This window comes from Bos javanicus, chromosome 8, assembly GCF_032452875.1.
Source record: "Bos javanicus breed banteng chromosome 8, ARS-OSU_banteng_1.0, whole genome shotgun sequence".
Lineage (NCBI taxonomy): Eukaryota > Metazoa > Chordata > Mammalia > Artiodactyla > Bovidae > Bos > Bos javanicus.
In genome coordinates, this window is record NC_083875.1 from 19,675,361 (window position 1) to 19,700,227 (window position 24,867).

At 37.2% G+C, this 24,867-nt stretch overlaps 1 long non-coding RNA gene across 1 annotated transcript in view; it reads right to left on the minus strand.

The window, feature by feature from the left end:
• LOC133253377 (uncharacterized) overlaps window positions 1-24,867 on the minus strand; it is a 107,108-nt gene that overhangs the window by 10,965 nt on the left and 71,276 nt on the right. Inside the window, exon 2 of the long non-coding RNA XR_009738292.1 lies at window positions 6,514-6,596. This is a non-coding gene — a long non-coding RNA (uncharacterized LOC133253377). The remainder of the gene's footprint in view (window positions 1-6,513; window positions 6,597-24,867) is intronic.

Sequence of the window (24,867 nt, forward strand, 5' to 3'; positions counted from 1 at the left end):
ATAAAAGAACATAACAATGTTATATGAGTTGATATTCATATACAAACCAAGAATAAATGTTTTTTATTTAAAATATTTAAAAAAGAATGTATCTTAAAAAAAAAAGATTCAAGAATACACTGTTAATGACTGAACAGAAGAACAAATCACAATTATTAAAGCTTGAACTGAGAGACATTTTTAAGTATATTGTCAATAATACTGTTTGGAACAATTTGGATTAAGCTATTTTTGGCAGACCTTCTCTGTCAATTTGCTATTAGTGATGGAGCACTAATAATTCATTCATTATGTCTTCCACTGTAGATGTTATGCTATAATAAAAATCTTGTTTACAATATACATCTTCTTAGCAAAGCCTGTATCCATAGAATCAAAGCAGTCTTTAGTACAATTTGCTTTATCATATATTCTAAATTAAATGGGATCTACATTAAAGAGGCTTCTCAATTTTAAATTATATGTAAATGGAACAACTGAAATAAATTAGAGCACAGAAAACACACAGAATTCTTTTCAAAGGTAGAACTCAAAATTAAACCCAAAGCCTTTAACTTTGGTTTCATTTTCCTACTATTAAAACAAAACAGACCCATTAAATAAATGACTGTAAAAGTGACTGCTTACTATCTTTCTGGGAAGCAATAAATTCCAGTCCACGTAAAGAGATGATTTGTTGTTGATATTTTGTTGTTTTCTCTTCAAAAGTGAGATTGGTTTCTTTAGGTATCAACATTGACCCTGGCTTCATAAGCTTTTACCAAACGGAGCATATCATAAGCACTGAGGTTTGAGACTCAGTGATTATTATAGCTGCATATAGGTGGAAATGCTCTTTCAAGGTTATTTTACTTCCTATTTGCCACACTTCATACCACAGAGTAGTACCTAAAAGTTAAATGCATTTTCTTGAAATGAGCCACATGATAAAACAGTGCATAAGGGTGCAGTGCGAGTGTGCTGTGAAAATGAGTAAAGCAGATGTCAGCAATGCTTGAACTCAGTTGTGGATGTGTTAATTTCCCCCTAGATCTGCTCAGGAAGCTGGCAGGAAGAATCCCCTGCCTCACAGATGAGGGAAATAGCTCAGAGAAGCCTCAGAGGCAGAAAATGCAATTGACAGGGGAAATTCACTGAAGCTCTTTTTTTTTTTAAAGAAAGTAAGATTGTTTTTAAGTAGTCTTTTGTTGTTGTTGTTGTTTGTTTAAAAGCAGACTTTAATAACTTCAAGATGTAGAATATAATGGAACAGAATAGGGTTTATTGAACTCTAGGTAACCTGATTGCGCTAATCAACCACTATTCTTTATCACATGGATCAAAAAGAATGAAAGACAGAGTTAGGAAATATTATTCTCTGAATCTACATGAAAACTAAGAGTTCAACTCATGTATTTAGATTTTGTAGACAGCATTTTTCTCCAATATCAAAATGAAATATTTCAATGAATACTCAGCATTCATTCTTGCAATGATTTGTTAAGAATGTAAAACAACATTTCACTATCATAACTGTTTCATGATGAAACTGAAGCTCCAGTATTTTGGCCACCTGATGCAAAGAACTGACTCACTGGAAAAATTCCTGATGCTCAGAAAGATTGAAGGCAAAAGGAGAAGTGGGTGGTAGAGGATGAGATGGTTTGACAGCATCACCAACTCAATGGACATGAATCTGAGCAAATTCTGGGATATAGTAAAGGACAGGGGAGCCTGGTGTGCTGACCCCAGGGAGTCCATGGGGTCACAAAAAGTTGGATATGACTTAGTGACTGAACAATAACAAAATCATCATAACTCCTTATAACTGATGATATTTTAGTTTAGAATTAACTGGTTTTGCCCTTTATGGAATCAAAATAAAATTTAAAAATTAATCCTTTTTAGCCATGAAATTAAAAGACACTTACTCCTTGGAAGGACAGTTATGACCAACCTAGATAGCATATTCGAAAGCAGAGACATTACCATGCCAACAAAGGTCCGTCTAGTCAAGGTTATGGTTTTTCCAGTGGTCATGTGTGGATGTAAGAGTTGGACTCTGAAGAAAGCTGCGTGCCGAAGAACTGATGCTTTTGAACTGTGCTGTTGGAGAAGACTCTTGAGAGTCCCTTGGACTGCAAGGAGATCCAACCAGTCCATTCTGAAGGAGATCAGCCCTGTGTATTCTTTGGAAGGAATGATGCTGAAACTGAAACTCCATACTTTGGCCACCTCATGTGAAGAGCTGACTCATTGGAAAAGACGCTGATGCTGGGAGGGATTGGGGGCAGGAGGAGAAGGGGATGACAGAGGATGAGACGGCTGGATGGCATTACCAACTCGATGGACATGAGTTTGGGTAAACTCCCAGAGTTGGTGATGGACAGGGAGGCCTGGCGTGCTGAGATTCATGGGGTCACAAAGAGTCGGACACAACTGAGCAACTGTACTGAACTGAAAAAAGTTTTCCTACAAATATTCACTTAGAAATGTCCCAGAGTCCACTAGCTTTCCATCAATATCTATTCTTCCCATCTCTTATAATAACAGAACTATGGGATTTTAGCTATATGTCTGACTGCCCCAAAACACTTTATTTTACAACATCTCTTGTAATAAAGTTTGGTTATATGACTAATCACCAATGATACATATTAGAAGTGGTATTTGAAACTTCTGCAAAATGCCCTTAAAATGAAAGAGGTATGGCCTTCTCTTTTCTCCTTTCTGCCAACTAGAATACAGACATGGCAGGTGGAGAGCTGGAGTTAGAGTTAAAGTATCTATCCTGCAGCTTAAGACTCTGAAAACAAGAAACCCATAGTCTGACATGGGAAGTCATACCTGGATATGTATGGGGGACTTCTGTGAGAGCAAAACAGGTTACTGTTTTGTTTAATTCACTGATACTTTGGATTTTGTAATTGTTAGTCAAGCTATTTCAAGTTCTTTCTATATATCAGGAACTGTTGTAGGCAATAGAGGAAAAAAGAATTCCCTGCTTTTACAGAACTTGTATTCTGGTGTAGGCTACTAAAAAATGGCTTAAAGGAGGGATGATCCAAGATGAAGGACTTTCTCTTTTATATAAGGAGGCCAGTAAAGTTCTATGATAAGGTGACATTTGAGCAAAAACCTTAAGGAAATACAGAAGTGAATCATGTAGAAATCTGGGGAACACAAAAATTTAAATCCTTAGGTAGGAGCTTATTTCCCCTGGAAAGTTAGAATACCAAGAAGTAGGCCAGTATAGCAGGAGTAGAAAAAGAGGTAGATAGAGAACAGTAGAGAATATAAACACGAATGAGCTACTAAAAATATATGGCTTTAACTTTGGTTGGGATGAAAGGCTTTTGGAAAGAGTCTTGTACAGAGAAGTAATATATTCTGGCATGCATGCAAAGGCAGGTATGCAAACTTTTATAATGGGTTAACCTGACTAAAAGAAGTTTTTCAGTCTTGCCAGATGTTGAAAGGATATTTAAAAATACATGTTCCCTTAGTGCAATATTCTGGGGAAAGATGTGTGAATTTTTTCCAAATATAATCCATGATTTGCACATTTGAATTGCTATGATCCATATACAAAGACTTTATATTCAGCAGTGTGTGTGCTATTCACATTTAATTTTCACAACAATCCTAAAATACTATGATTTCTCATTTTACATGTGTGGACAAAGTGAATAGGTGCTTCTCAAGGCTACAAATAAAATAATTGGTAGAGACAGTTTTCAGACTTGTAAAATCTGAGTCCTTTTTAAATTTGCTTGCCTTTTTAAATACTCTCTTAATCATTATGCAGTATTGCATTAGAGTGAGATTACCCTACAGCACATTTAAAGAAAGAAAACAACTTTGGAATGACTTTTCAATTAATAAGGAAAGAAATCAAACCATACATCAGTAAAGCATATCAGACAATTCACATATTAACCATAATTTTACTTTAGTGCATTTTTGCATCTTCAGAATAAAGGCACATTTTTGGGATTTAATTTCATTTAAACTTGTATTAAATAAATGGAGTAGTTCATAAAAGGTTAAAAAGTCCCAAATTCATAGTAGTTAATACAAGTCCTTTGAGGGTTTGTTTATTTCTAACTGGTGGAGAATTAATTTGTCATGCTCCAGGGGGTGCCAAGCTCCAATTAACACCCCATGTGTGTGGCTAGCACGTTTGTAATGGATTGGCTGTATAGTATGATAAAACCAAGAGGCTCAGGGCCCTGTACCACCAATTGCTGGTTCTATAGTTTCTGGGCCTCATATTAAGCCAGGAGTAGATAAAAGCACTTAGGTAGCTCATTAGTTGCTTACCAAAGACTGGAACATCATCCCCAGCCCATCCTCTACTTGGAAGATATCCAGAAAGCATTTTGATTAGATCACCTCTAAGAGTGCTATCCTAACTATAAGACAATAGGCAACAATTTTTTTTTCCCCTGAAAATTTCAAGTCAAATTCTTAAACTGTATACTTAATGCATTCCCATTTACACAAAATGGCATCTACTAGCTTCATCCAACAATCAGTCAACTTAGTCAATAATCAAACTACAACTAGGTATGTAATGAAGTAGTCATATTTTTTAAATCCTACTGTGTTACCAGTATATAGTTGTGTACTGATCAAAGAAATATGTTGACTGAACTCTGATATGAATTATTAAACAATAATTTTGACTCAGGTTGTTGAAAGGAAGAATAGAGTTTCAGTTTTCAGTCGGTGCCTTTTTAATGTAATAAAAGTAAAGCTTCTTGTGGAATTGCAAGGTTGCTTTTGTAATTGTTAATATTCCCTAGCCTTTGTATTTCATATGGCAATGCTTGTAATCCAGAGTGAAAATGATGGAGATTTCAAATGACGCAGAAATAACTGTAGATGGAGCAAACTGAAAAATTAATAAAATAAAATGATGGAAAGAACTGGAAACTGCAGTGATGCAAGTGAAGTATCAATAAAGAGAACTGTGCCAAGTGCAATAATTATCATCAGTCATCTTATGGCATGATTTCCCTTCAGTGTTAACTGTTGTCCAGTCATATCTTTTTTTTTTTTTTTTCCAGGACTGTAGGGATGGGAGTGGCAAATAGTACACTATTCAATGCAAGCACTCATTGGTAAAGGTTTTGTTTAGTTCAGTATAGTAAAATTCACGCACTCCTCCTCTTTTAGAGAAAGATTTGAAATTCTAGTACGTATGTCACATGGTAACTTTCACAAATAGAATGAATTACTGTTTTAAAACATTGCGGTTTATTCATTATCTCAGTCCATCAGTGCTTTAGATGATCACACCTATTGACCAGTTGTTTTTTTTTTTTTTTATCCTTAATCTCCTTTTCCCCATCATTGACCATTCTGATCCTGTACTTAAACAGTAGGCTTACAGTTATTTCATTTCAATTTGAAACCAGTTTTTGAATGAAAACTCTGAGAGGAAGCAATAAGAACGGACACGCTGTCTTCCCTATCATCTTCTGGAGTACACAGTACTACGTTTAGGAGACTCGAGAAGATGTTCATTGATCCAGTTATCATAGGTCTCTGGTGAAGAATATGGACAAATAACACAGCAGCAAGAGAAAAGACTAAGAAAACAGACAGAAATTGAAGATAGTCAAGCTTTTTCCTCTACCCAGACTGTTAAATGACATCATCTCACTTACGATGTCAAAGAAACAAGCGGTCACTTTTGTTTTTCTTTTATTTTTTTTCTTTAAAGAGGACACTCATGAAACTTTTTCTGTTTAAAAGCATCCATTACAGAAAGGAACAGAATACTAACAAGGCATCCAATAAAACCTTTCATTGAATAATGAAAGAAGGATGATATCGATACATTTTTTTTTTTAATCTGGTCAAGAAATTTCTCTGTAACAGTCTTTGGGTGCCCAGAGTTCTAATGGGCTTATGACTGCTAATGGCTTTCTAATCTCATAGTCTGTAATGTTAGAGTTTTAAATCTATTTACTTCAATTTCCTGACATGCATCAGAGACAAAGAGGGTATTTACTGGCTTTGTGGGCTTTGTATTACATTTTTTATTACATTAAAATGTACCCAGACTTTTACATCAGCAACTCAACTGGATGGTTTTGAAGGAAGGGCAAACAGAGAGAGAAAAATAAGTAAATATATGATTTCAGAACTATCATCATAAAAGATACAAAGGTTCATGTTAGACTCACAGTATGTAAACCTAGAAAAATTTGCCGTTTTTTTTCCCCTCAGCTTGTGAGTTTTGAATCGGTCAGATGAAACAAACATAGTTCTCATCTATTTCATTTAGATTAGATTAGATTTACACTATCTTCTGTTATTTATTCTATAGCCCTTTATGGTTCAAGCTCATGCCTTGCTTTCACCTGAGTTACATCCTGTATCTATAGCTAATATAGTTGTATTTTCTCTTAATAGAGTGATGCAGAGGAGGATCACTTGCGATGCCCGAGATAATTCACTGAGTTTCTCTTGTTTTGATTTCCTTCACATATAAAATACAAAGTAGAGTAAATGTTTTCTTACCTTAAATCTTAAAAGCAGATCATGTATATCAAAATTTCTTTGTAAGTGTCCACTTCTTAGGGGGAACCAAAGTATGGTCTATACTGGAGGAAAAAAAAAAAAATGGAGAAGGAAAGCAAGTTTAAAAAGTGCCAAATAATAGCATATACTTTAAAAATTCTATTCATCTACTTTTGTTCACCAGCACTATATCTTAAAAATAGCAGTGTGAAACAACTTCTTAAACATGTACCATTTATTTTAAAAAAATCTATGAAAAGCCCACTTTTTATAATTGAGACAAATAAAAAGAAGATAAACTAAAATCAAGATTTTAGAAAATTAAATATATTTCAAATATTAATTCATTTATTGAGCCAGTTATGAATAGACAATTGTCCTTTTTTGAAAAATTATTTGACTTATTACTTTATATTGGAATATAGTTGACTAGCAGTGTTGTGATAGCTTCAGGTGTACAACACAGAGGTTCAGTTGTATCCACTCCTTTTCAAATTCTTTCCTCTACCCTTCCACTATACTTTATGTTCCTCTTGTGGTCCTTAATACATTATTTTTATATCATATATATGTATACATATATATATGATATGTGTATATATATATGTGTGTGTATATATATATATATATATATATATAAAATGAAGTCCTATGAGTCACACACTGTTTTACAAGTTTGGTACTAACCAAGAGTGCTTGGTATCAAGTAGAGTCTCAATCATTTTGGTTGACCAAGTCACTAAATTGTTAATTCAAATCTATTTCAGGTTATAAATGATGAAATGCAAAATCATCATATACTTAGCAATTAGATAACTGAATAAATGTGTTTGCAAAAGCTTATTAACACTATATACTGACAACAAGCAGTTTTCTCATTGCTCTTCCAAAAATCAGAAATTTAATCAGAAAGGAAAGGAAAAGAAAAGAAAGGTGAGGGAAAGCAGGGCAAGGCAGAAAAGCTAGAGAATTGCATGGGATGTTTATACTGCCAAGAAGAGGTATGTATCACTTTCTCTCAAAATTTATTTGTCAGAACTAGTCCAGTGGTCCTGCTTGATTAGAAGAAGGTGGCGGAATGTGGGAGAATACATGGATATTCAGTGGACATTAAATGTTCTGCCCCAGGAGAGAATAACAAGTCTAGCCCATCCAAGAAGCTACTCAAGGTTACTTGGGGCAAACTGTTCTAATAAGCAAGGGAAGTTTCATAGAAAGCGGAGAAATATTATCATCTAACAGGCCAGTCTGGTCTATAATTAAAAAAAAAGGAAAGGTAACACTAAATATGCTGTAAGGCAAAGGGACACAGCCAACATTGGTCTTGATGAACAGACTAGTGTTAGCAACTGTATTAATTTGTAACAAATTGTTTTATAGATGATGTAGCAGTGGTTAAAAACACTGACACTGGAGCAAGAATATGTGGCTTCAGTCTATTAGTTGTGATTTCAAGCAAGATACTTAACATCTCTGTAAATCAGTATCTTCAACTATAATTGCAGAGATTAGATGCACCTAACTCAGAGTTATGCTGAGGATTAAAATAAATGATACTTGTGGAAATCTTAGGTAGTGCCTGGTACCTAAAAAAAATAAATTTGTGTTTATAACACAACTAAAATTTTTGAAATAATTAAAAAAAAAGTGGAGATCAAGATGGCAGAGTACAAAAATGTGTTCACGTCCCCCCAAAAACACATCAAAAATATATCTACATGTGGAATAATTCACACAAAAAAACAAGTGAAGGCTGTCAGAAGATTTCTTATAAAACCAAAGCTGAAAGAAAGAGCCCCATATAACCTAGTAGGACAAAAAGAGAAGAAAACAAATAAACAAAAAAAGAAATCAGGACAGGACTCATGCTCTTCAGAGGGAGCTGTGAGAGAAAGGAAAGATTTGGTTGCCCTAGGAACTCACTGGCTAGGAGGTGCATTAGAATAGACAGCTGGAGTGAACTGGACTCTGCTTAAGAAGAGTGTGCACAGTGCTGGCTTGCTAACAAACAGGGCAGAGAGAGACCAGCACTGACAGCTACCATGTCATCACACATCTTGACTCAAAACAAATGCCTGCTAGTACATGCAGTGCCTAGGTACTGAAACTCAGGCTTTAGTGGATGGACCCAAGGAGAGGACTCAGTTTAGCTGTGCAGAGGAAGCCTAAAGGAACTGAAGTGTGGTCTGGGGCTCCACGGTTAGCTTGCACATCTCAGGGGCAGAGCCAACATCTGAGCCAGTGATCAGTGCTCAGTGAGGGGCAGGTCCAGGGTCAGCTCTTCTGGCAGCACCAGGGTGCACACCGGTGTCCGGTGGTGTCATGAAATTGCAGGGCCCCAGGAGACAGTCCCTGGAGAATGACACACAGCTGCTCTTTTCTCAGTGGAGCACTCATGTCCCGCCTACATTCACTGCAGCATAGAATGAGATCCAGGATCTTCTATTTAAACAACTAGGGGGCAGACATTGCCCTTCAACAGAGCTTACAGCCACAGAATAAAGAGAAGGCCTTACTCAACAGCTAGTGCAGGCTTTGGTAACCACAATACCAAATACACCCCCTATCAAGGGGACAATGAGGAAGATGTGGCAGGAATCCATATCAAAAACAGCCCTCACACCAAAAATGTTGGACAATCTACACAGGAAGTCTCCCACATAAGAGCAGTCCTTCAAAATCACAGTAGATAACTGTGTCCCCTAATTCACAGAGTCAGAAAAATTTAAGTAAAATGAGAAAGCAGAGGAAACATTCCCAATTCAAAGAATAAGAGAAATTCCTTGAGAAAACAATTAAACAGATCTCTCCTGTCTGTCTAGCAGATCCCTAGTTCAAAAAGCTGGTAATGAAAGTGCTAAAGGAAAAGACCCTGATGCTGGGAAAGACTGAGGGAGGGAGGAGAAGGAGACGACAGAGGATGAGATGGTTGGATGGCATCACCGACTCAATGGACATGAGTTTGAGTAAACTCTGGGAGCTGGTGATGGACAGGGAGGCCTGGCGTGCTGCAGTCTATCAGGTCACAAAGAGTCAGACACGACTAAGTGACTGAACTGAACTGAAAGGAATTAAAGAAGAATACTGATAGAAAGGCAGATCACTAAAACAAGGAGCAAGAAACTATGAACAGGAATCAATCAAATTAGACAATTCAATTGTGGGGATAAAAACTGAGCTAAAGGCAATAAACAGCAGACTAAATATGCAAAGGAATGAATAAGTAATCTGGAAGACAGAATAATGTAAATCACCTAATCAGAATAGCAGACAGAAGACAAATGAAGGAAAAATAAAAGCAACATACAAAATCTATGGGATACTGTAAAGTTTGTCACCTTATGTGTAATAGAGGTTCCAGAAGAAAAAAGATAAAGGGGATCAAAAATATATTTAAAGAAATTATGGCTGAAAATTTCCCAACTAAAGAAGGAAAAAGATATCCAGGTACAGAAAGTACAGAGGGTCCTAAATGAGGTGAAACTACATAGACACATTCTAAGATATAACATAATTAAAATGGCAAAAATTAAAGAGGATTTAAAGGCAATAAGAAAGAAAACACAAAAATCAGTTACAAGGGAACCTTCATGAGGCAATCAGTTGATTTCTTTACAGAAACTTTACAGACCAAAAGGCCATGTCATGATATAGTCACAAGTCCATTATCTACATCTGCATCTCCTTTCCTTCTCTTTGCAAATAGGTTTATCAATACCATTTTTCATATGCATTAATGTAAGTTATTTGTTTTTCTCTTCCTGACTTACTTCACTTTGTTTAATAGGCTCTACATTCATTCAAAGTTCTGAAAGGGAATAACCTGAAACTTGGGGTACTCTACCCATAAAGATTATCATTAGAATAGAAGGAGAAACTAAAAACTTCTCAGATAAGCAAAAGCTAAAAGAATACAGCAATATTAAACCTATTCTGAAAAAAAAAAAAACTGAAAAATCATTTCTAAATAGAAAGGAAGAATCTAAAGGAAAGAGGATGACACAAGAGGAAAGGCAAATATATAAAATGATTGAAGATCACTTAAATAAGCTAGCACCCAGATTAAAATGTAACAAAAGTCTTTTAAAAGTGATGCTAGATACAATGAAGAGCAAAAAGATAAGCATGAAGATATAAAATAGGACATCAAAATCACAAACTATGGAGGAGGGTAGTAAAATAATGCATAAAATTTAGCTTGCTACCCGCCCCCTCCCCGCTTTCTGGCTGTGCTGCATGGCTTGCAAGAAGTTCCCTGACCAGGGACTAAACCAGGTCACAGCAGTGACAGTGCTGAATCTTAACTGCTAGACTGCAAGGGAACCCCCAAATGTTTATCATTTAGAATGAATTTCAACTTACATGACTATCAATATAAAGCAAGTAGATATAGTTATGGGTTAATACTGAAAACCAGGGTAACCACAAACTAAAAACACACAACAGATTCACTATAATCAAAGAGAAAGAAATTGAGAAATTCAACTAAAATACAAAAGAAAACTATCAAACCACAAAAGGAAAAATAAAAAAGAAGAGAAGAGCAAAGAAGAGTTCTAAAATCAACTGAAAAAATTTTTAAATGGCAACAAATACATACTTATCAATAATTATTTTAAATGGCAATGGACTAAAAGCTCCAACTAAAAGATATAGAGGGGTGGATTAGATTAGGAAACAAACAAACAAGAACCTACAAAGTTTTGCCTGCAAGAGATTCACTTTAGGGTGAAAGATGCATAAATATTTAAAGTGAGGGATTGGAAAAAGGTATTTCATACAAACCGAAACACAAGAAAGCCAGGGTAGCAACACTAATATCAGACAAAATAAACTTTAAAATAATAAAAGAGAAAGGAGGACACTATACAATGATAAAGGGATAAATACATGATGAGGATATTACACTCATTAACATGTATGTACCCAATATAGATACACCTAAATATATAAAACAAATACTAACAGACATAAAGGAAGGAATTGACAGGAATATAATAAGAACAACAGACCTTAACACCCACTGACATCAATGGAAATATCTTCCAGACAAAAATCAATAAGGCAACAGAGCTCCTAAATGACACAACAGAACAGTTGGACTTAATTGATATCTGTAGGACACTACACCTAAAAAAATACAGATACAAGTTTTTCCAAGCACACATGAGACATTCTCTAGGATAGACTATATATTAACATACAAAGTAAGCCACAGCAAATTTAAGAAGATAGAAATTACTTCAACAACGAAATCAGAGAGGAAATTAGAAAATATCTCAAGACAAATAACAATGAAAACACAACCTTACATTTTCAATAGGATGCATAAAAAGCAGTTCTAAGAGGGCAGTTCATAGTAATACAAGTCACACTCAAGATGTAAGAAAAATCTCAAATAAACAATCTAACTTACCACTTAAAATAATTAGAAAAGAAGAACATTCAAAATTTAAAGTTAGCGGAAGGGAAGACATAATAAATACCAGAGAGGAAATAAAAGCATAGAGATTAAAAAAAAAAAAAAAAAATAAAAGATCAATGAATCTATGAGCTGGTTACTTGAAAGGATAAACAAAATCAACAAACCTCTACCTAGGTTCACACACAAAAAAGAGAAGACCCAAATAAACAAAATAAGCAATAACACTGCAGAAATACAAAAAAAAAAAATCATAAGAAAATACTGTGAACTATATGCCAACAAATTACACAGCCAAGAAGAAATGGACAAGTGTCTAGAAACACAGTCTGCATAAATTGAGTCAATAAAAAACAGACAATTTGAATGGACTGATCACTGGAAATGAAACAAAATCTGTAATTTAAAAACAAAGTACATACTGCAAACAAATATCCAGGACATGATGGCTTCACTGGGGAATTCTACAAAACAAATAATTGGTAGAATTTCATTCTCAAACACTTTTAGAAGAATGAAAAAGAGGGACATTCCCCCAGAGTAATTTTATAAGGTCATCGTGCCCTGATAAAGACCTATATACTAAGAAATATAAAACAATGACAAAGGAAACTGGAGAAAATTCAAAGAAATGGAATTATACTTCACGCTTTTGGAGTGGAAGCATTAATATTGCTAAGATGGCTATACTATCCAAAGCTCTATAGATTTAGTGCAATCCTTATTAAATTATCCATGATATTTATAATAGAACTAGTTCAGTTCAGTTGCTCAGTAGTGTCCAACACTTTGCAACCCCATGAACTGCAGCACACCAGGCCACCCTGTCCATCACCAACTGCTGGAGTCTACCCAAACCTATGTCCACTGAGTAAAATAATCCTAAAATTTATAAGGGATCACAAAAGACTCAGAATTACCAAAGCAATCCTGAGGGGGGAAACAAAACCCAAAGTTAGAGGCATAAACTTCCCAGACTTTTGACAATACTATAAAGCTACAGTAACCAAAACAGCATGATATTGGCACAAAAACAGACATTAATCAATGGAACAAAATAGAGAACTCAAACAAATCCACACACGTATGGTAAATTAACCTTCAACAAAGTGGGTGAGAATGTACAATGGAGAAAAGACAGTCTCTTCAGCAGCCAGTGTTGGGGAAGTTGGATAGCCAGGTGTAAATCAATGAAATTAGAACACTTCCTCACATCATATACAAAAATAAATTCAGGATGGTTTAAAAATAAAGCATAGGACCATAATACTTCTAGAAGAAAACACAGGCAAAATATTTTTTACGTGGGGGTGGTCCTAAGATGGTGGAGGAATAGGACGGGGAGACCACTTTCTCCCCACAAATTCATTGAAAGATCATTTGAACACTGAGAAAATTCCACAAAACAACTTCTGAACGCTGGCAGAGGACACCAGGCACCCAGAAAGGCAGCCCATTGTTTTTGAAAGGAAGTAGGAAAAGATATAAAAGATAAAAAGAGAGATAAAAAAGTTGAGGATGGAGACCTGTCCCGTGGAGGGAGTCATGAAACAGAAGTCTCCAAACACCAGGAAACCCTCTGACTGGTGGGTCTGTGGGGAATTTTGGAATCTCAGAGGGCAACATAACCGGGAGGAAAAAAATAAATAAATAAAACCCATAATAAATAAATAAATAAAAGCCTAACTGCAACTCCCAGCAGAGAAGTAGCCCAGACACTCACGTCCTCCACCAGCCAGCGGGGGTTGAACAGGGAGGCACAGGCTGTATTGCTTAGGGTAAGGAACAGGCCTGAATGCCCTGAGGACAACCTGAGGAAACTAATGTGAGATAGCAACCCAAACTGCAGGATAGGCAGAGAGGCAAAAAAAAAAAAAAGAGAGAGAGAGAGAGAACTTTCCTGCAAAAAGCTCTAACCTAAGGCACTGCTGGGCCCACACACAGAACAAACCACTGAGTGAATACCAGAGGAGAGGAGGCCTGCCTCCCTGCCTCCCCACCAGAGGCAGGGAGGCAGGCGGGCTACAGCTAGAGCAGGAAGGCAAGGGGCAATCTTGGCCCCAGAGATGGCATCTTCCACCAAACTGTGAGCAGGCCCCCAGTTGCTAATCAAGTCTTCCTGGGATCCTGGAAGGTTGACATCTACCAAGAGGGTCGCAGCCAGAGATCAGCTCCCCAGAGGAGACACACAGCACACCTGAGACAGCACTCCCGCTGTGCATCCAGGAATCTAAGCAGCTGGGACAGGGGAGGCAATAAGACGTACCGCCCCACCTGGGGAGAGTGTACTCGCTGAGCACCTGGTTGCCTGAGCTGCTTGGACCTGGGAAGGGCACAAAACTCAGGCCCAACCGAATCTGTGCCTTTGTGGAGTACCTGAGAACCTGAACCTGAGTGGCTTAGACCTGGGAAATGTACACAACTCAGAGCCTGTTTTAGACAGTTCCCCTGCAGAGCAACTTGGAGTCTGAGCAGTGTAGACCAGGAAAGCACACACGCCGTGAGCGGGGGCAAACCCGATGTAGCCCAGATACTGTGAGCACTCCCCACACAGGCCAGTGATATTTGTTTGCAGTGTTCCTCCCTCTCCACAGCACAACTGAACAAGTGAGCCTAAATAAGTGACCACCTCCACCTCCTTGTGTCAGGGTGGAAATTAGACACTGAAGAGACTTGCAAACAGAAGAAGCCAAAATAAACAGAAGGAACCACTTTTGGAGTGACAGGTGCAACAGATTAAAACCCTGTAGTTAGCACCAACTACATTGGAAGGGGCCTATAGACCCCAAAAAGAAGTATAAGCTGGAACAGGAACTATCTGAAACTGAACTGACCCCACACTGCCCACAACAGCTCAAGAGAAATTCCTAGATATATTTTACTATTACCATTTTTAAAACTTAGTTTTTTTAAAAAAATTTTAAGTCCTTTAATTTTCATTTTTATAACCTACTATTACCTTGCAAAAAAAAGACCCGATTTTTACAGCACATTTCATATATATTTTTTATAATTTTTGTGGTTTTGCTTTGTTTTTTTAATATGGTATTTTTGAGAGTCTAACCTATACTCTAGATTTTTAATCTTTGTTTTTTTGGTATTTGTTACCAATTTGGTACCTTTAAGAATCCACTCTTCAGCACCCAGTTTTACTTAGGAGTGTGATTACTGGCTTTATTGGCCTCTCCCCACTTTGACTCTCCTTTTTCTCCCCCAGGTAACCTCTATCTCCTCCCTCCCCCTTCTCTTATCTACCCAACTCTTTGAATCTCTTTGGGTATTCCAGGCTGTGGAGAACATTTAGAGAACTGATTACTGGTTAGATCTGTCTCTCTCCTTTTGACTCCCCCTCTTCTCCTCCTGGTCACCTCTATCTCCTTCCTCCCTCTTCTCTTCTCTGTGTAACTCTGTGAACCTCTCTTGGTGTTCCAGGCTGTGGAGAGCACATAGGGAACTGATTACTGGCTAGATTGCTCTCTCCCCTTTTGATTCCCTCTCTTCTCCTCCTGGTCACCTCTATCTCCTTCCTCCCTCTTCTCTTCTCCATGAAACTCTGTGAACCTCTCTGGGTGTCCCTCACTGTGGAGAATCTTTTCTCCATTAACCTAGATGTTTTATCATCGGTGTGGTATGGATGGAGAAGTCTTGAGGCTACTGTAAGAATAAGACTGAAAACCAGAGGCAGGAGGCTTAAATCCAAAACTTGAGAACACCAGAAAACTCCTGACTCCAGGGAACATTAAGCAACAAGAGCTGATCCAAAAACCTCCATATATACACTGAAACCAAGCTCCATCCAAAAGCCAACAAGTTCCAAAGCAAGACATACCATGCTAATTCTTCAGCAACACAGAAACACAGCCCTGAGCACTAATATACAGGCTGCCCAAAGTAACACCCAACCCATAGACACCTCAAAACTCACTACTGGACACTTCATTGCCCTCCAGAGAGAAGAGATCCAGTTCCACCCACCAGAACACTGACGCAAGCTTCCCTAATCAGGAAACCTTGAAAAGCCACTTGTCCAACCCCACCCACAGGGAGGAACCTCAACAATAAAGAGGAATCACAAACTTCCAGTATACAGAAAGGCCACCCCAAACACAGCAATCTAAACAAGATGAAAAGGTAGAGAAATATTCAGCAGGTAAAGGAACATGATAAATGCCCACCAGACCAAACAAAAGAGGAGGAGATAGGGACTCTACCTGAAAAAGAATTCAGAATAATGATCCAAAATCTTGAAAACAAAATGGAGTTACAGATAGTCTGGAGACAAGGATTCAGACAGTGCAAGAAATGTTTAACAATGACCTAGAAGAAATAAGAAAGAGTCAATCAATAATGAATAATGAAATAACTGAGATCAAAAACATTCTGGAGGGAACCAACAGTAGAATAACTGAGGGAGAAGATAGGATAAGTGAGATGGAAGATAGAATGGTGGAAATAAATGAAGCAGAGAGGAAAAAAGAAAAAAGAATTAAAAGAAATGGGGACAACCTCAGAGACCTCTGGGACAATGTCAAATGCCCCAATATTCGAATCATAGAAATCCCAGAAGAAGAAGACAAAAAGAAAGGCCATGAGAAAATACCTGAGGAGATAATAGTTAAAAACTTCCCAAAATGGGGAAGGAAATAGCCACCCAAGTCCAAGAAACCCAGAGAGTCCCAAACAGGATAAACCAAGGCGAAACACCCCAAGACACATATTAATCAAATTAATGAAGATCAAACACAAAGGAAAAATATTAAAAGCAGCAAGGGAAAATCAACGAATAACACACAAGGGGATTCCCATAAGGATAACAGCTGATCTTTCAATAGAAACTCTTCAGACCAGAAAGGAATGACAGGACATACTTAAAGTGATGAAAGAGAAAAACTGACAACCCAGATTACTGCACCGAGCAAGGATCTCATTCAAATATGAAGGAGAAATCAAAAGCTTTATGGACAAGCAAAAGCTGAGAGGACTCAGCACCACCAAGCCAGCTCTTCAACAAATGCTAAAGGATCTTCTCTAGACAGGAAACACAGAAAAGGTTTATAAACTCGAACCCAAACAACAAAGTAAATGGCAATGTGATCATACTTATCAATACTTACCTTAAATGTAAATGGGTTGAATTCCCCAACCAAAAGACAAAGACTGGCTGAATGAATACAAAAACAAGACCCCTATATATGCTGTCTACAAGAGACCCACCTCGAAACAAGGGACACATACAAACTTAAAGTGAAGGGCTGGAAAAAGATATTTCACGCAAATGGAGACCAAAAGAAAGCAGGAGTAGCAATACTCATATCAGATAAAATAGACTTTGAAATAAAAGCCGTGAAAAGAGACAAAGAAGGGCACTATATAATGATCAAAGAGTCAATCCAAGAAGAAGATAAAACAATTATAAATATATATGCACCCAACATAGGAGCACCACAGTATGTAAGGCAAATGCTAACAAGTATGAAAGGGAAATTAACAGTAACACAATAATAGTCGGAGACTTTAATACCCCACTCACACCTATGGATAGATCAACTAAACAGAAAATTAGCAAGGAAACACAAACTTTAAATGATACAATGGACCAGTTAGACGTAATTGATATTTGTAGGACATTTCACCCCAAAACAATGAATTCCACCTGTTTTCTCAAGTGCACATGGAACCCTCTCCAGGACAGATCACATCCTGGGCCATAAATCTAGCCTTGGTAAACTCAAAAAAACTGAAATCATTCCAAGCATCTTTTCTGACCACAATATGGTAAGATTAGATGTCAACTACAGGAAAAAAAAAAAAAACAATTAAAAACACAGACATATGGAGGCTAAACCACACGCTTCTGAATAACCAACAAATCACAGAAGAAATAAAAAAAGAAATCTAAATATGAATAGAAATGAATGAAAATGAAACAACCCAAAACCTATGGGACTCAGTAAAAGCAGTGCTAAGGGGAAGGTTCATAGCAAAACATAACCGAATTCTATGCCTAAAACAACTAGAAAAGGAAGAAATGAAGAACCCCAGGGTTAGTAGAAGGAAAGAAATCATAAAAATTAGGGCAGAAATAAATGAAAAAGAAACAAAGGAGACATAGCAAAAATCAACAAAGCTAAAAGCTGGTTCTCTGAGAAGATAAATAAAATAGACAAACTATTAGCCAGATTTAACAAGAAAAAAAGAGAAAAAAATCAAATCAACAAAATTAGAAATGAAAATGGAGAAATCACAACAGACAACACAGAAATACAAAGGATCATAAGAGACTACTATCAGCAACTACATGCCAATGAAATGGACAACTTGGAAGAAATGGAAAAATTCTTAGAAAAGTATAACTTGCCAAAACTGAGCAAGGAAGAAATAGAAAATATTAACAGACCCTTCACAAGCATGGAAATCAAAACTGTAATCAGAAATCTTCCAGCCAAAAAAAACCCCAGGACCAGACAGGTTCACAGCTGAATTCTATAAAAAATTTAAAGACGTGCTAACACCTATCCTACTCAAACTCTTCCAGAAAAGGTAAACTTCCACACTCATTCTATGAGGCCACCATCACCCTAATACCAAAATCAGACAAAGATGCCACAAAAAAAGAAAACTACAGGAGAATATCACTGATGAACATAGAGACAAAAATCCTTAACAAAATTCTAGCAAACAGAATCCAATGACATATTAAAAAGATCATACATCATGACCAACTGGGCTTTATCCCAGGGATGCAAGGATTCTTTAATATCCACAAATCAATCAATGTGATACACCACATTAACAAACTGAAAGATAAAAACCATATGATTATCTTAATAGATGCAGAGAAAGCTTTTGACAAAATTCAACATCCATTTATGATAAAAACCCTGCAGAAAGCAGGAATAGAAGGGACATAACTCAACATAATAAAAGCCATATATGATAAACTGACAGCAAACATTATCCTCAATGGTGAAAAATAGAAAGCATTTCACCTAAAGTCAGGAAAAGAAAGGGTGCCCACTCTCACCACTACTATTCAACATAGTTTTGGAAGTTTTAGCAACACCAATCCAAGAAAAAAAGAAATAAAAGGAATCCAGGCTGGAAAAGAAGAAATAAAATTCTGTTTGCAGATGACATGATCCTCTACATAGAGAACCTAAAGACTCCACCAGAAAATTACTAGAGCTAACCAATGAATATAGTAAAGGTATAGGATATAAAATTAACACAGAGAAATCCCTTGCATTCCTATACACTAACAATGAGAAAACAGAAAGAGAAATTAAGGAAACAATTCCATTCACCATTGCAACAAAAAGAATAAAATACTTAGGAATAAATCTACCTAAAGAAACAAAAGATCTGTATATAGAAAACTATAAAACACTGATGAAAGAAATCAAAGGTGACACAAACAGATGGAGAAATATACCATGTTCATGGATCAGAAGAATCACTATAGTGAAAATGAGTACACTACTCAAAGCAATCTATAGATTCAGTGCACTCTCTATCAAGCTACCAATGGCATTTTCCACAGAACTAGAGCAAATAATTTCACAATTTGTATGGAAACACAAAAAACCTCGAATAGCCAAAGCAATCTTGAGAAAGAAGAATGGAGCTGGAAGAATCAACCTGTCTGACTTCAGACTATACTACAAAGCTTACAGTCATCAAGACAGTACGGTACTGGCACAAAGACAGAAATATAGCTCAATGGAACAGAATAGAAAGCCCAGAGATAAATCCATGCACCTATGGACACCTTATCTTTGACAAAGAAGGCAAGAATATACAGTGGAGAAAAGACAATCTCTTTAACAAGTGGTGCTGGGAAAACTGGTCAACCACTTGTAAAAGAATGAAACTAGAAGACTTTCTAACACCATACACAATAATACACTCAAAATGGATTAAAGATCTAAACATAAGACCAGAAACTATAAAACTTCTAGAGGAAAACATAGGCAAAACACTCTGACATAAATCACAGCAGGATCCTCTATGACCCACCTCCCAGAGTAATGGAAATAAAAACAAAAATAAACAAATGGGACTTAGTTAAACTTCAAAGCTTTTACACAATGAAGGAAACTCTAAGCAAGGTGAAAAGACAGCCTTCAGAATTGGAAAAAATAATAGCAAACGAAGCAACTGACAACGAATTAATCTCAAAAATATACAAGCAGCTCCTGCAGGTCAATTCCAGAAAAATAAATGACTCAATCAAAAAATGGGCCAAAGAACAAAACAGACATTTCTGCAAAGAAGGCATACAGATGGCTAAGAAACACATGAAAAGATTCTCAGTATCACTCATTATCAAAGAAATGCAAATCAAAACCACAATGAGGTACCATCTCATGCCAGTCAGAATGGCTGCTATCAAAAGTTTACAAACACTAAATGCTGGAGAGGGTGTGGAGAAAAAGAAGCCCTCTTACACTGTTGGTAGGAATGCAAACTAGTATAGCCACTCTAGAGAACAGTGTGGAGATTCTTTAAAAAACTGGAAATAGAACTGCCATACGACCCAGCAATCCCACTGTTGGGCATACACACTGAGAAAACCAGAATTTAAAGAGGCACATGTACCCCAATGTTCATTGCAGCACTGTTTACAATAGTCAGGACATGGAAGCAACCTAGATGTCCATCAGCAGATGAATGGATAAGAAAGCTGTGGTAGATATACACAATGGAATATTACTCAGCTATTAAAAAGAATGCATTTGAATCAGTTCTAAAGAGGTGGATGAAACTGGAGCCTATTATACAGAGTGAAGTAAGTCAGAAAGAAAAACACCAATACAATATACTAATGCATATATATGGAATTTAGAAAGATGGTAATGATGAACCTATATACGAGACAGCAAGAGAGACACAGATGTATAGAACAGTCTTTTGGACTCTGTGGGAGAAGGCGAGGGTAGGATGATTTGAGAGGTTAGCATTGAAACATGTATATTATCATTTGTGAAGCGGATTGCCAGTTCAGGTTCAATACATGAGACAGGGTGCTCAGGGCTGGTGCACTGGGATGACCCTGGGGGATAGGATAGGGAGAGAGGTGGTAGGGGGCTTCTGGATGGGGAACACATGTGTGCCTGTGGCTGATTCATGTCAATGTTTGGCAAAAAGACTACAATATTGTAAAGTAATTAACCTCCAATTAAAATAAATTAATTAATTAAAAATATTTTTGACATAAATTTTAGCAATATTTTCCTAGATCTGTCTCTCAGGATGAAAGAAATAAAAATAAACAAATGGAACCTAATCAAACTTACAAGGTTTTGCATAGCAAAGGAAAATATCAATAAAATGAAAAGACAACCTACAGAAAGGAAGAAAATATTTGCAAACTATGGGGACAACAAGGAGCTAGTTTCCAAAATATACAAACAATTCATACAACTCAATATTAAAAAAATATAAACAACTCAATCAAAAAATGGACATAAGTCTGGATTCCCTGGTGTCACAGTGGATAGGAATCTGCCTGCCAATTCAGGGGACATGGGTTCAATCCCTGGTCTGGGAAGATTCCACACACCACTGAGCAACTAAGACCATGAGCCACAATGACTTAGCCCCTGCTCTAGAGCCCACATGCCATAGCTACTGAAGCCCATGTACCCTAGGGCCCACAAGCTGCAACTACTGAACCCGTGTGCCAAACTACTGAGGCTCGCACACCTAGAGCCTGTGCTCCACAACAAGAGAAGGCACTGCATTGAGCAGCCCACGCACTACAATAAAGAGTGGCTTCTGTTCATCTCAACTAGAGAGAGCCTGCACAAAGCAATGAAGACCCAGCACACCCAAAACAAATAAATAATGGGCACAAGTTCAAAAGAGGGGTTTCTCTAAAAAAAGACATACAGATGGCCAAACACATGAAAAAATGATCAATACTGCTAATTATTGCTGCTGCTGCTGCTGCATCACTTCAGTCGTGTCCGACTCTGTGCGACCCCATAGACGGCAGCCAACCACGTTTCCCATCCCTGGGATTCTCCAGGCAAGAACACTGGAGTGGGCTGCCATCTCCTTCTCCAATGCATGAAAGTGAAAGTGAAGTCGCTCAGTCATGTCCAACTCTAGCGACCCCATGGACTGCAGCCTACTGGGCTCCTCCATCCATGGGATTTCCTAGGCAAAAGTACTGGAGTGGGGTGCCATTGTCTAATACTGCTAATTATTAGAGTATTACAAATCAAAACTATAATGAGGTATCACCGCACACTAGTCAGAATGGCTATCATCAAAATGTCTACAAATAATAAATGCTGTAGAAGGTGTGGAGAAAAGGGAACATTCCTATACTATTGGTGGGAATGTCAATTGGTGCTGCTTCTGCTGCTGCTGCTAAGTCGCTTCAGTCGTGTCCAACTCTGTGCGACCCCATAGACGGCAGCCCACCAGGCTCCCCTGTCCCTGGGATTCTCCAGGCAAGAACACTGGAGTGGATTGTCATTTCCTTCTCTAATGCATGAAAAGGAAAAGTGAAAGCGAAGTTGCTCAGTCATGTCCGACTCTTAGCGACCCCATGGACTGCAGCCTAACAGGTTCCTCCACCCATGGGACTTTCCAGGCAAGAGCACTGGAGTGAATGCTCTACAGAAAACATAATACTATCATTGTATTCTGAGTGGGGTTTATTTATTTTGTCTCCTCATGTTTGACATGAAGTGGATTATCTTCTTTAGATTGTACATGTATGTATTTGCCTCAATTTTGAAGGCCTTGTTTGTGTTTAATTGTTCAAGTGCTTTTTGTAAATTAAACATTTATCCATTTCTAAATATTCCAAATTTTAGACATTACTCTACTCCATTAAGTGAAAGTGTTAGTCGCTTAGTCGTCCCTGACTCTTTGCAACCCCATGGACCGTAGCCTGCCAGACTGCTCTGTTTATGGAATTCTCCAAGCAAGAATACTGGAGTGGGCGGCCATTCCCTTCTCCAGGGCAACTTCTTGACCCACGGATCAAACCTGGGTTTCCCATATTACATGCAGATTCTTTATGGTCTGAGCCACCAGGGAAGCTGTGTGTGTGTTTAGTTGGTTAGTCATGCCTGACTCTTTGCAACCCCATGGGCTGCAGCCCATCAGGCTCCTCTATCCATGGGATTTTCCAGGCAAAGATACTGGAGTAGTTTGCCATTTCCTTCTCTGGGGGATCCTCTCAACCCACTGATCGAACCCATTGAATCTGCACTGCAGATTCTTTACCAATTGAGCTACCAGGGAATCCAACACTCTATTAAGTATGTTAAGGGAATTAGAGCAAATCATACACTTAGATGTCTCTACAATACAGAGATTCATAAAAGTTGAAAATAAAATGATGAACAAGAACTTTAAAACATATGGCAAAAATAAAAAGAAAAAAAAAAAGAAAGATTAGAGAATTAGCTTGTAGTACACCTCTGCCTCTATAAGCAATAGTTACAAAGTATGGACAAAATAAAACTACACATAATAAAAAAAAATCTTTAAAAATCAGAATTGGTTGGAATAAATCTGCAGTATTGTCTTCTCCATCGTTTGAGGTTACACCTGAAGGTGATAGCAGTTTAAGTGGTGGTGGCTCAGGGAGACTAAATCTCCCATAGCAATTACACCCCACTGTCTTTCTAAAACCAGATCAAGGAATTTCACAGCAACCAGAGACACTAAAATATGTATGAGGAACTCCAGAAAAGACAGGCATCAGAAGAGGAACCTAACTTTTATATAAATTAAGGCCAAATTTTAGGTTAAATCCTGAAGCATGCCAGCACAAGCTAAAACTGAAAGCAGTTTACAGTGAAGCCTTAAAGAACTAAACTGAGGACACCTCCCTGAGGATACCTTCCACTACAGGCTTGGCCAAGGCTAAGTCTGAATTGAATCAAAACCAGACAAAAATCAACACATGTAAGAAGAATGCAGTAGTTGAATCATGAGTGTATACAACATTAATATTCACATTGTGCAGGACAGAGCAAAAATCACCAAACTTAAGAAGAGTAAAGAAAATGTGACCCATTTTCAAGAGAAAAGAAACTTAATACATGGTAACCCCATGATGATTTTATCAGACAATGACTAAAAAGTAGCTATTAGAACTCAGCTCAGTGAAGTAAAGAAAGATACAGGAAATGAAAATATAAAATCAGAATAGAATAATAAAAAACATAAGAACCAAAATAAAATTTTATAATTAAAAAATAGATACTAACAAGAATATTTAATGTAATATATTAAGTAAAAGATTCACTCACTGGCTTAGTAGCAAAATATAGATGACAAAGGAGTCAGTGAACTTTAAGACAGACTGATATAAATTATCCAACTGGACAGAAATGCAAAAATTTTCACAAAATGAAGAAAGCCTCAGGGGCCTATAGGATAGCATCAAATGTCTGACATGCAGGTCAGAAGAGTTTGTTGAGGAGAGCAAAGTTAGGATAAGTAGAAAAAACTGCTTAAAAAACGAATGGCCCCAAACTTCTCATATTTAATGAAACTGTATAAATTTAAGTTTCAGGAATCATGGAGAACCCCATGCTCTGATAAATTCAGAGAACAATGTACAGGTATATCATAGGAAAACTGGTTAAAATGAAAGTGAATGAAGAATAAATCTTAAGAAGTCAATGAAGAATAAATCTTAAGAAGCACATGACATACAGGGCAACATTTATTTTAAATTACAATGGGCTTCTCTTCTGAAACTACAAATGCTAGAAAACAGTGGAGAAACATTTTAAAAATGCAGAAAGAAAGTGTGTGTGTGTGTGTGTGTGTGTTAGTCACTCAGTTGTGTCCAACTCTCTGTGACTTAATGGTCTGTAGCCACCTGGCTCCTGGGCAAGAATACTTGAGAGGGTTTCTATTCCCTTCTCCAGAGGATCTTCCCAGCCAAGGGATCGAAC